This window comes from Nomascus leucogenys, chromosome 13 (assembly GCF_006542625.1).
Source record: "Nomascus leucogenys isolate Asia chromosome 13, Asia_NLE_v1, whole genome shotgun sequence".
Classification (NCBI taxonomy): Eukaryota; Metazoa; Chordata; class Mammalia; order Primates; family Hylobatidae; genus Nomascus; species Nomascus leucogenys.
Genome location: NC_044393.1, coordinates 34,373,708 through 34,386,323, shown reverse-complemented (window position 1 = coordinate 34,386,323; position 12,616 = coordinate 34,373,708). Strand labels below are relative to the sequence as shown.

At 41.0% G+C, this 12,616-nt stretch overlaps 1 pseudogene; it reads left to right on the top strand.

Moving 5' to 3' along the window:
- The first annotated feature begins 1,246 nt into the window (after positions 1 to 1,246).
- LOC100591566 overlaps positions 1,247 to 12,616 on the top strand; it is a 40,287-nt pseudogene continuing 28,917 nt past the window's right edge.

Below are 12,616 nucleotides of genomic sequence, written 5' to 3'. Positions count from 1 at the left end.
AGGATGAAGAAAATCCCAGAGGGAGCCGTTGATCTCAGGATGAAAAGGGTAGTCCAAGTGCTTCCTGTAAGCTGGGTCCCAGGAAGACCAGGGAGTTAGATGGGAGGAAGTCCCTGCAACTTGCCAGGCAGTAAGGATCCATTAAAAAGCAATACTTGAGTTCCCTCTGTTTACATGGCACCGTGAGTATCAATAATGCCCGACTGCATTTCAGGCATGGTATAGTTATAACATCTCTTTTAGTCTCCACCATAACATCTGCAGGGAAAGCCTTATTATCCACATTTAGGAGATATTATCCTAAACTTATTATCCACAGTTTAGCAAAACTGAGCCTAGGAGGGCCCAGTAGCTTACCAAACTCCTTAGCACACCCTCTTGGTTGAAGCATTTATTCTTCCTCCCTCCTCAGGTCTTATCTGAACACAGTAGTGAATGAAATAGGTGCTCTGTTTACACAACAAAAGGTATTGAAATTGATGTGATGGCGCCAGGAACCTGTCCACCATATTCTCCTCCCATGATAACCCTGTGCCATCTCTGGAACCCATAATCCCCACCTACCTCCTGAAGCAGATCCTTATTACTCTAAACCCACTTCCTCTCCTGGAGGAAGTCGTGAAATGATTCCTCCTGCTGGATGCAGGCACATGAAAATGCTAAGGTCCCAGATTAGACTGAATTTGGGCTAAGTTTGGCCAGTTACATCAACAAACTTTTGGAATAAGGAATCATTTCAGGAGCAGATCTTGTTCCTTTCCAATGCTGAGCAAGTCCTGTAAATGTCCCTCCTGCCTCCAGCTGAGTAGCACTTGTTTGAAGCTGGTGCAGACTAAGGCAGCAAGCCAGGCATTTCTTATGGTCTTGACATGGACAGTTTAGGGCATAGCTCACAATCACAGATCTTTCTTGGCCTAAAACCCCTAACTGGGGAATCATCAAAAATATCTGAGATGGAAATAGGGGCGATGTGGGGAGAGAGAACATTGCCAAGGTGTGCAGGAAGCATTATTTCTGCTAAGTGTGTCTGATTCTCCTGAATATGAAGCATGAGAACTCTGCTTTGTAGCCTGCCTGCTGTGCCTGGTTTCTATGTCACAATCTAGAAGCAGGTTACTGTCTCACTTCATCACAGCTACTTCCTCTTGAATCGAGGGAACCAGCGCTTGTCTTATCTACTTAGAGCAGAGCTTGAGATCTCCCCAGCACAGACGTTTGAACAGAGCAGGCTCCTGATGTCTCCAGGATGCCCATCCTAGCCTCCTGGCCCCACCCTCCTCGTCCTTTCCTGCTGCTGACTCTCCAGCTGGGACTCACAGGTGAGCATTGCCTTGGGCTAGAATGCTTTATTCTTCACCACTGAGCCATAGCCTGCCCCTGGGCTTCCTGGGATTCCAGACAACCACAAGCGCTGCCAAGGAAAGTCAAGGACTGGGCATTGTCTAAGAGCAGAAGATCAGGGAGTTGCATACTTCCTCTGTGGATCTGCAGCTGGCTACTAGAGGCATCAAACCACACGATGCTTCAACCACCACCAAAACAATTACTTACATTTTTATAATAGTTCAGTTTACACAACACATTCAAAAGAATCATTATTTACATCCTCGCAACTCTTGAGGCTCCAGAGGCAAAGCAACCAGCCAAAGGCCACAGAGTAAGCTCAGAGACAGCCTGACAAGGCTGTGTGGCTCCAAGCCCAGCCCTCTCTGTGCACCATCCTGAAGACGTGAAGTCTGAAATGGTGCCTGCTTGAGTTGGGCAGGGGTGCAGAGTTTCCTGGGGATGTCCTCCATCCACCATCCTCCCTAAGGGTGCTCCTCCCTTTGTTCTGTGTTCCCCCCATTCCTCCCTCCTCTGCGATCTGAGTGTTACCATCCATTTCTCTGTGGCCAGTTCCTTTTTAAGAAGTTCCACATCTTCTGCTTACTGGGTCCTATATTTGTTAGCAAGTGCTTCCATAACAAAGTACCACAGACTGGGAGGCTAATACTTCCTCGCAGTTCTGGAGTCTGAAGTCCAATGACGAGGTGTCAGTAGGGTTAGTTTTTTTGTTTTTTGGTTTTTGTTTGTTTTTTTGTTTTGAGAGGGAGTCTCGCTCTGTCACCCAGGCTGGAGTGCAGTGGCACAATCTCGGCTCACTGCAGCCTCCCCCTCCTGGTTTCAAGCGATTCTCCTGCCTCAGCCTCCCGAGTAGCTGGGATTACAGGCACCTGCCACTACGCCTGGCTAATTTTTGTATTTTACTAGAGACAGGGTTTCACTATGTAGGTCAAGCTACTTTTGAACTCCTGACCTCAAATGATCTGCCCACCTCAGCCTCCCAAAATTCTGGGGTTACAGGCATGAGCCACCGCACCTGGCCAGGTTAGTTTCTAATGAGGTCTCTCCTTGGCTGTAAAAGGCCATCTCTTCCCTGTGTCTTAGCACGTGGTCTTCCCTCTGTGTGTGTCTGTATCCTCACCTCCTCTTGTTGTGAAAACACCAGTCATATTGTGTTAAGACCTATCTGCAATGACCTCATTTAACTGAATTACTTCCTAAAGACCCTATCTTCAAATACAGTCACAGTTTGAGCTATTAGGGATTGGGACTTCATCACATTTATTTTGGGGGACACATTCAGCCCATAACAGGTCCCCATAACATTCCCTGGTTCTCTAGACTTTTCTGTGGAGACTTTATTTCCCCTTCCCCAAGACAGGCAGGATTGGAGGGCCTTACCTGGTGCAGCCTTGGAGAGTCCTGCTCCCAGTTCCCAGACAGGCTGCTTGTCCTCACCCCTTTCTCAATCCATGGAGCTGACCCCATGGTCACAGGTCTCGGCATAGCACTTTCTCAGCTCCCCACTGGGCCCTGCTGTGATGTCCCCTCACAGATCCTAAAGGGCAGGGGTCCCACTTTTAAAAGTATTTTTCTTACACATACACTGTGGTGAAATTACCACCGTAAGAGTTCACCAATTGAACTCTTCTGATAAGACAGACACATTTCTTAGCATTTTGTATTAATTTGACTAATCCTCTCAGCAGAGGGAGGAACTTGTTCATTGTCTCCTAGCTCAGTCAATGGAGCAGCTCCAGAGTTCCTTCTTTAAGCCAGTTTATGTTAATTGCAGAAAAATTAGAAAGTGCAGGGAGGAAAACAGAGGAATAATCACCACCCATCACACCAGTCAGAGACAACCAGAGTTAAAACCCTGTTGTATGCACTCCAACCTTTTGTTAATAATGTGTTGGATGCTTTCCATGTGCCAGATATTTTACAGAGCTTTTAAAATGTGTTATAATTTAGGTCAGGTGCAGTGGCTCATGCCTGTAATCCCAGCACTTTGGGAGGCCTAGGCAAATGGATTGCTTGAAGTCAGGAGTTCAAGACCAGCCTGGCCAACATGGAAAAACCCTGTCTCTACTAAAAATACAAAAAAATTAGCTGTGCATGGTGGTGCATGTCTATAATCTCAACTTCTTGGGAGGCTGAGGCACGAGAATTGTTTGAACCCAGGAGGCAGAGGTTACAGTAAGCCAAGATCATGTCACTGCACTCCAGCATGGGCGGCAGAGGGACAGTGAGACTGTCTCAAAAAAAAAAGTGTTACAATTTTATTCGATGCACAAAACAACCTTGTATATTAGCATGATAGGCCACGCTTTTATATGTATCTATGAATGCGTGTGTGTGTGTGTGTATACACATTTGTGTATATGAGTGTAAGAATACACACACAGTTTTTATTTTTTATTATTTCTCTTTCTAGTTTAAATTAAATTTTTAACAAAAAAATGTAGTTTTATTTTCTATTTGTCAAAATTATACATGTGTAAAACATATTATGAAATATGTATACATTTTGAAATGACTAGATTGAGCTAATTAACATATGCATGATCTTACATACGTATCTTTTTTTTGCGGAGAGAACTCATAAAATCTGCTCTCTTAGTATAATGGATGTTATTAAATATGGACTCCATATTGTACAAATAATCCCTTAAACATATTTCTCCTATCTAACTGAAATTTTGTATCCTTTGACCAACCTCTCCCCAGCCACACCTCCTCCCTAGCCCCTGGTAACCACCATTCTACTGTCTATTTCTGTGTTCAACTTTTTTAGATTCTGCATATGAGTGAGATCATGTGGTATTTGTCTTTCTGCACCTGGCTTATTTCATTTAGCATAAAGTCCCCCAAGTTTATGTATGTTGTCAAAAATTACAGGATTTCCTTCTTTGGTGAGGCTGATTAGAATTCCATTGTGTATTTTCCTTATCAATTTGTCTGTTGATGATGGGCACTTAGATTGATCCCATATCTCAGCTATTCTAAATAGTGCTGCAGTGAACATGGGAGTGCAGATATTTCTGTGACATGTTGACTTCGTTTCCATTGATTGTATACTCAGTAGTGAGATTGCTGGATCATAGTAGTTCTATTTTAATTTTTGAGGAATCTCCATACTGTTTCTATCATGGCTGAAGTAATTTACATTCTCACCAACAGTATGCAAGAGTTTCCTTCTCTGCACACCCTCTCCAACACTAGTTAAATATCACTGTTTTTATAACAGCCATTCTAACTGGTGTGAGATGATATCTCACTGTGGTTTTAATTTGCATTTCTCTGCAGAATAGTGATGTTGGATATTTTTTCACATGCCTACAGCCATTTGAAGGTCTTCTTTTGAGAAATGTCTGTTCAGATATTTGGCCTATATTTTATATTTTGGGTTGTATTCTCACTATTGAGTTGTTTGACTTCTTTCTATATTTTATATATTGACTCTTTATCAGATGTATGGTTTGCAAATATTCTCCCATTCTACAGGTTGTCTTTTCACTCTGTTGATTGTTTTCTTGCCTGTGTAGACAGTTTTTAGTTTGTTGGAATCCCATGTGTCTATTTTTGCTTTTGTTGTCTGTCCTTCTGGGTTTATATCCCAAAATTAACTGCCCAGACCAATGTCATGGCACTTTTCTTCTAGTACTTTTACAGTTTTGGATCTTATATTTATGAATTTAATCCATTTTAGTTGATGTTTTTATGTGATGTAAGATGAAGGTCCAATTTTATTCCTTTACATGTGGACATCCAGTTTTGCCAACACCAGTTTTTGAAGACTGGTCTTTCCTCATTGTATGTGTAACAGTTTTGTCAAAAGTCAATTAAGCATAAACATGTAAGTTTGTTTCTGGACTCTCTATTCTGTACCATTGATCTATGTGTCTACTCTTATGCCAATGCCATGCTATTTTGATTGCTATAGCATTGTACCAGATTTTGAAATAAGGCAGTCTGGTGCCTCTAGCTTTCTTCTTTTGCTCAAGATGGCTTCACCTATTCATAGTTTTCTGTAGTTAATATTAATTTCAGATTGTTTTGTCAATTTCTGTGGAAAATACCATTGGAATTTTTTTAGGATTGAACTGAAGTTGTAGATCTCTTTGGGAAATATGTATTATACATTTAAACAGTATTAATTCTCCAATCCCTAAACACACATATCTTTTCATTATGTGTCTTCTATTTCTTTCATCAGTGATTCATAGTTTTCAGTGGGCAGTTCTTTCACTTACTTGATTAAATTTACTCCTAGATATTTTAGTTTTTTGAAGCAATGGTAAATGAGATTATTCTATTAACCTTTTTATGCTAATTTGTCATAAGTGTATAGAAATGCACTGATTTTGCATGTTAATTTTCTATTTTGCAACTTTATTTGCTTTTTTGCTGTAATTGTTTTTAGAGATTTTAGGATTTTCTATATATAAGATAGTGTCTTCTGAAAACAGCAACAATTTAAATTCTTCCTTTCTGATTTGTATGACTTTCATTTATTTCTCTTGATAATTATTTTGGATAGGACTTCTGATACTATGTTGAATAGAATTAGTGAGACAGGATGTCCTTGTCTCATTCCTGATCTTAGAGAAAGAGCTTTTCACTTTTCTTCACTGGATATCATGTTAGCTGTGGATTTGTCCTATGTGGATTTCATTGTACTGAGGAGCATTCATTTTACATCTAATTTTTTGAGCATTTTTACAATTAAAAAATGTTAAATTTTGTCATATGCTTTTTTTTGTCACTGTTGATAGGGTCCTATGGTTTTTGTCCTTCATTCTGCTGATGTAGTGTATTGCATTTATAGATTTATGTTTATTGAAGCATCCTTGTATTCCTGAGAAAAATCTCACTTAATCATGCTGAAACACACAGGATTTTAAAAAGACATTCTCTTCAACTCATTTTTTAGTCTACATGAAATGCACATTGAAGAGATGTTTGGTTTTCCCTGTTGCCCAGCCACTCTCTTCCCTTTTCTACCATTTGATATTACCACTGAAACTCTCCCAATCTGTTAAGATAAGCAATAGATAAGTAACTTCTCTCTTGGTAAAATGAGTTTTATCTTAAAGCAGAACTTCTGTGCATTACTGTCTTAGAGTTCCCTCTTTCACGAAGGGTAGGGATAAGGAAGAAAGAAACGGATAAAACAGAGAGCTCTGTCTATGTTATTTACATCTATAGTTATATCGATAGCTGTATCCATATGCGTATCATGTAATGTCGATTGAAGCCACCATGACTTAGAAAACCTAAAAAGTAATAATTTACAATTTTTGAATACTCACCATGTGCTAGACACTGTTGGAAATGCCTTATAGCTGTTACCTCAGATGGTCATTATGCCCAAAATAGACATTCCCCTTAACCTCCTCCCACCGCTCACAGATAAGACAACAGAAGCACAAAGAGCTGTGAGGATGCTCATTGGTAACTGGTAGAGCTATGATTTGAACTCAGGCACTCTGACTCCAGAGATCACAGGTTTCACCGTTGCTCTTGTCAAATACTTGTGGCCTTGATGCTATGCCGTGAGACTTCTGCAGCTACTGCTCCTGAGAGTGAGGGGGGGTGTGGTGTAGGGAAGAGGGTTTGTGGTTTTCTCCTCCTGGGCTCTTCTGCTTTCTTTGTGTATGCAAATGAACGTTTTTTAAACCAAGTCATCTACACGGGAAACTCAGTTTCCAGCAAATGTCACAGATGCAATCCACTTAAAATAGATTTCAGTGTCCCAGGGAAGTGTCCTAATGAGTAATTCACACCTTATACACCTATATATTGGATAGCTACTATATGCCAGGACCTGACATAGAACATGGCATGCATTGGTGAATAAATGAGCAAAAGTGGTTGACCTTTTGGAGCTTATATTCTACTGGAGAAGTGATAATAACCCATACACATGAGAAATAGATAAATAAAATAGTGTAGTATGAGTATATGATTTTATCATGTTGTGGAAATGTCCATATATTCCTTTTATTGATTATTTTTCTCATAAAAAGATGTTTGAATTTGTCAAATGCTTTTCTACATCAAATGAGATAATCGTGTCTTTTTCTCTTCATTGTATAAATATGATATATTACATTATCATTTGTATATTGAAACATCTTTGTATTCTAGGAATAAATTCCACTTACTCATGGTGTAGAATCCTTCTAATATGCTGTTAAATTCAGTTTGTTAGTATTTGGTTGAGAATTGCTGCATCAACAAATTATAAGACCAACAGTCCATAAAATGGTGTGCAGCTGCACCTGACAGAAATTTTAATTTTGCGTTTCAGTGGAAGTTTAGGTTCCAATGGGCCCCGTTTCAGATGAGCAGAGCCTTGCATGTGGGACAATCTATGGTTCATGATTGCAACAGGAGAATATTGTTCCTAGATCTGGACTCCAGGATAGGAGATCCCAGTAGGTAACCAGGCATTTGTTGTTTTAATGGAATATAGCACAAGGATGAGAGGGGCATTGTTTTTGCATCAAAGGCCCTGGGGAGATGTATGGCCATCACGAATGGTCTAGAAACTCCAAAAAGCATGAAAGAAATTGCTAAAGTCTCCACAGAGAAGAGATATTTTTGTTTCTTTGTTTATAGGCACTAACAGGGGTGCCTATTGATTTTAATTTGTAAATAAACTTTGTAAAAGAAGAATATGTTGCCACCGGCACCTCAAAACAACTTAGAGATGCTGGATAATGTGATGTTAATATGCACATCACATGAATCTCCTTTGAAGAGGTTGTTATCAATGTTATGTTATCCCGTGCTCTGGAAGAAATGTAGATGTCATTATTGATATTTAAACAGGATCCTCACTTCAGGATAGAGAGTCTTGGCAGAACTCCAAAAGGTAACACAAAGCTGCACATAGCACAGCAAAAGAAAGCCATCAGTGTAAAAAGCCTTCTCAAGTTGCGGAGCCAATCAGAGTAGCAAATTAGTAAGCCATGAATAGTTAAAGAGCATCTCCTGGGAACTTTCCAGCCCAGTTTAGAATGATCCCATTCTCATTGCCATTAGTCTTGAAAATGGTACAGTCAGGCTATTGGGTCTTTATGAATCACTCTAAGATGGCCATGAAAATTTCAGTTGGAAAGGCATATGGAATATGATTTATTTTACTCACTGGTCCTAGAGAGGAAAGTAAGGCATGCCACATAGAAAACCATAGGAGAAGAGCTCCTAGGAAGCAGGTTCAATTAAGCAGATGGGGAAGCAAGAGAGAAAGAATTCCTCAGCAAGTGCCTTTGTTGGGAGTCAGGGTAGAGGATACAAGCAAAGAGCATTATGGGATTTACTGGTGTCCTTTTTCTTTTTATGAGACTAGGTCACAATATGGGAGGGCAAGAAAGGAAACTTGTGCCAGGGACCAGCCTTATCACACTGGTGCACCTGGTCACCTGGGTAGGGTACTCAAAGCATGATTGTGGAATGTTGAAGCATCAGAAAAATATGAATTAAAATAAATTTACATGTAGCAGTACTTTTTTTTTTTTTTTAGACAGAGTCTCACTCTGTCACCAGGCTGGAGTGCAGTGGCGCAATCTCAGCTCATTGCAACCTCCAACTCCCTGGTTCAAGCTACGAGATCTCGGCTTACTGCAACCTCTGACTCCCTGGTTCAAGCTATTCTCCTGCCTCAGCCTCCTGAGTAGCTGGGATTATAGGCATGCGCCACCATGCCCAGCTAACTTTTGTATTTTTAGTAGAGACAGGGTTTCACCATGTTGGCCAGGATGGTCTTGATCTCCTGACCTCAGGTGATCAGCCCGCTTGGGCCTCCCAAAGTGCTGGGATTACAGGCATGAGCCACCGTGCCTGACTGGACATTTTTACTTATACAACTTGGAGTTGCCGTGTAGCATCCTTTTATTTCTACCTGAAACCACTCTTGTAGGTAAGGTTTAATGGTAGTGAACTCTCTTAGTTTTTATTCATCTGAGAATATCTTAATTTCTCCCTCATGTTTAGAGGATAGTTTTCCCAGGTATAAGATTCTTAGTTGATAGGTTTTTCCTCTTTCAGCATTTTCAGTGTATCACTCCTCTGTCTTCTGGCTTCCAATGCTTCTGATAAGAAATCGGCTGATCTTTTCATTGAAGAACTCTTGTATGTGAGGAATCCATTCTCTATTGCTGCTTTCAGGGTTCTTTCCCTGACTTCAGTTTTCAACAGCTGGATTATAATGTGTGTTAGTGTGGGTCTCTGAGTTTTTCCTTGAGTTAAACTTGAGTTTCTTCAGCATCTTAAATTTGAGGATTCATGTATTTTATCAAGTTTCAAAAGGTTTTGGGGTATTATGTGTTCAAATAATCTGTTCCTTTCTCTCTTCCTCTTTTCTTCTTCTAGAACTCTAACAATGTTTATGTTGATCCATTTGATAATGTCCCACAATGTCCTCAGGTTCTGCTTGTTTTTCTTTATTCCTTTTTCTTTGTATTCCCCAGTCACAATAATTTCAATTATTCCATATTCCAGTTTTCTGAACTCTCTTCCGACTGCTCACACCAGTTGGAGAACACCTTTAGTGGGTTTTTCAATTATTGTATTGTTTAACTCTTAAGTTTCTGTTTGATTAATTTTTATAATTTCTCTATGCTGTTGTTCTTATTTTATTAATGCATCATATTCCAATGTTTCTTTAGTTGTTTGTCCGTTGTTTTCTTTAGCTGTTTGAGCATGTTTACGACAGTAATTTAACATCTTGTTTAGTGTCAAGATGGGCTCAATATATGACAAGGGTCTTTGTAGGACATATGACAATGGAAACAAGAGCTTGGAGTGATGGGAAGATGTAACTGAGAAAAAGAATCTGGCAGCCTCTAGAATTCAAAAAAGCAAGGAACAGAGCCTCTAGAATATACACAGCTCTGCTGACACCTCTTATTTAAGGGGTAAAACATGGTGCTTTCATATACATAGACATAGTGTAATGGTTATTACAGTCAAGCAAATGAACATATCCATCCTCTCACATACGTACTCTGTGTGTGTGTGTGTGTGTGTATGTGTGTGTAGGGCATCCATGGTAGACTCTTTGAGCAAAAATACTGAATTCAATGCAATGCTATTAACTCTAGTCCTCATATTACACATTAGATCTCTGGACTTCTTCATCCTACCTATCTGCAATTTCTTATCTCTTGGCCTGCATCTCCCCATTACCTCCCCAACTTCATGCCTGGTAACCAACATGTCATCCTCTATCTTTGTATGTTTGAAGATTTTTCTCCTTTATTCTATCCAGTAACATGATTTTGGACTTCTGACCTCCAGAACTATAAGATGATACATTTCTTTTGTTTTAAGACTCAAGTTCTGATAATTTGTCACATCAACATTAGGAAACTAAGGTAATGTAATTATGCTATGGGTGAGAAATTCTCAGGGGCTTAAAACAATGTTGTACTCGTTAGTTAAGCTGCATGTTCAGTGTGTGTGGAGAATTCATGGTCATTCAGGCATCCAGGCTGATGGAGCAAACCTCATCAGAGCCTTGTAGGTCTCCGTGGAAGAGAGAAGTTAATCCACAGAGGCTCTTGCAGTTAAATGCACAGCCCACAAATTATACTCATCACTTCTGCTCACAACTCAGTGGCCTAAAACAGTCACATGGCTCCACCCAATGCAAAGATTCAGAAAGTGTGGCCAGGTGTGATGGCTCATGCCTGTAATCCCAGCACTTTGGGAGGCCAAGGTGGGCAGATCAACTGAGGTCAGGAGTTTGAGACCAGCCTGACCAACATGGAGAAACCCCATCTCTAATAAAAATACAAAATTAGCCGGGCATGGTAGCGCATGTCTGTAATCCCAGCTACTCGGGAGGCTGAGGCAGGAGAATCCCCTGAACCTGGGAGGCGGAGGTTGTGGTGAGCCGAGATCACGCCACTGTACTCCACATTGTACTCCAGCCTAGGCAACAAGAGTGAAACTCCATCTCAAAAAAAAAAGAAAGTGCAACATTCCTTATGGCCAGAAAGTGGAGGCACAAATATTTAACAAAGCATGACACTTCCAAGGGGGGCTCAGGAGCTCCAATCAGGTTAGCAACCCCATGCTCTTCCATGAAACCGAACCTGTCTGTGTCTCAGTGTCCTCACTTGTAATACAGTCTCAAGTTACAGACTTGTTGTGAGGGTTAAATGAGATAATACACGCAGTGTGCTGAGCTCAGGCCTGCTCCTGGTATGCACCCAGTCATTGAAGTTCATTGATTAACACTTGAGGAAACATTCAAGATCATGTAAGGATGACTAAATGACTGCTCTGTTACTTTCTAGAAGTGGCAGGTGAGGAGCTGCAGGTGATTCAGCCTGAGGCATTCGTGTCAGTTGCAGCTGGAGAGATGGCCACTCTGAACTGCACTGTGACCTCCCTGCTCCCTGTGGGACCCATCCAGTTGTTCAGAGGAGCTGGTCCAGGCCAGAAATTGATCTACAGTCCAAAAGGATGCCACTCTCCCCGGGTAACAACTATTTCAGACCAGAGAAAGAGAAACAGCACAGACTATTCCATCCGCATCAGTAACATCACCCTCGAAGACGCTGGCACTTACTACTGTGTGAAGCTCCGGAGAGCAATTCCTGCCATCGTGGAGATTAAGTCTGGACCAGGGACTCAGATGTCTGTGCATGGTGAGTACAGTGTGGGCCTCCTTCATCCCCTAAGGTGTGACAAGAAGTCAATAATAGCACTGTCCTCTCTGTCAGCAACAATCAAGGGTGGCAGTGGGTGCTCACTTTCATGATCTGATGCCACCCTCTTCTACAAATCAGATATATTGAGGCCTGGAGATGTCATGCTATTCACTCAAGGCTCCGTGGTTGGTAAATGATGGGGAAGTCTGAAACCTTAGTCTGCCTGGCACCATAGCCTTTTCCTCTTCTAATCTGGCCCAGTCATGTTTCCACAAATAAGGGAACTGACGGTTTGAGTGACTTTCCCAGGCACAGGGCTAGACCTTGTCTGCTGCGTCCACAGAGCACTTTCCCCCTCAGGTGGCTGAGTCTCTTCTTTACACAACAAGCATTCACCAAGAACCTACTGTGTGTGAGTCTCCACCGTGGTTGCTTGGCAAATAGTTGTAAAAAAAAAAAAAAAGGCACAAGGTCTGCTTTCACCAAGCTTACATTCTATTCCCTTCTAATGAAGATAAATCTATCCAGAGCACTGAGGAAGTAAATTGGGTTTTTCTTTATTTAATCCTCAGAATCATCACACTGGCAACATTCCTGAAGGACACAGATTTACTGTTTAATCTGAT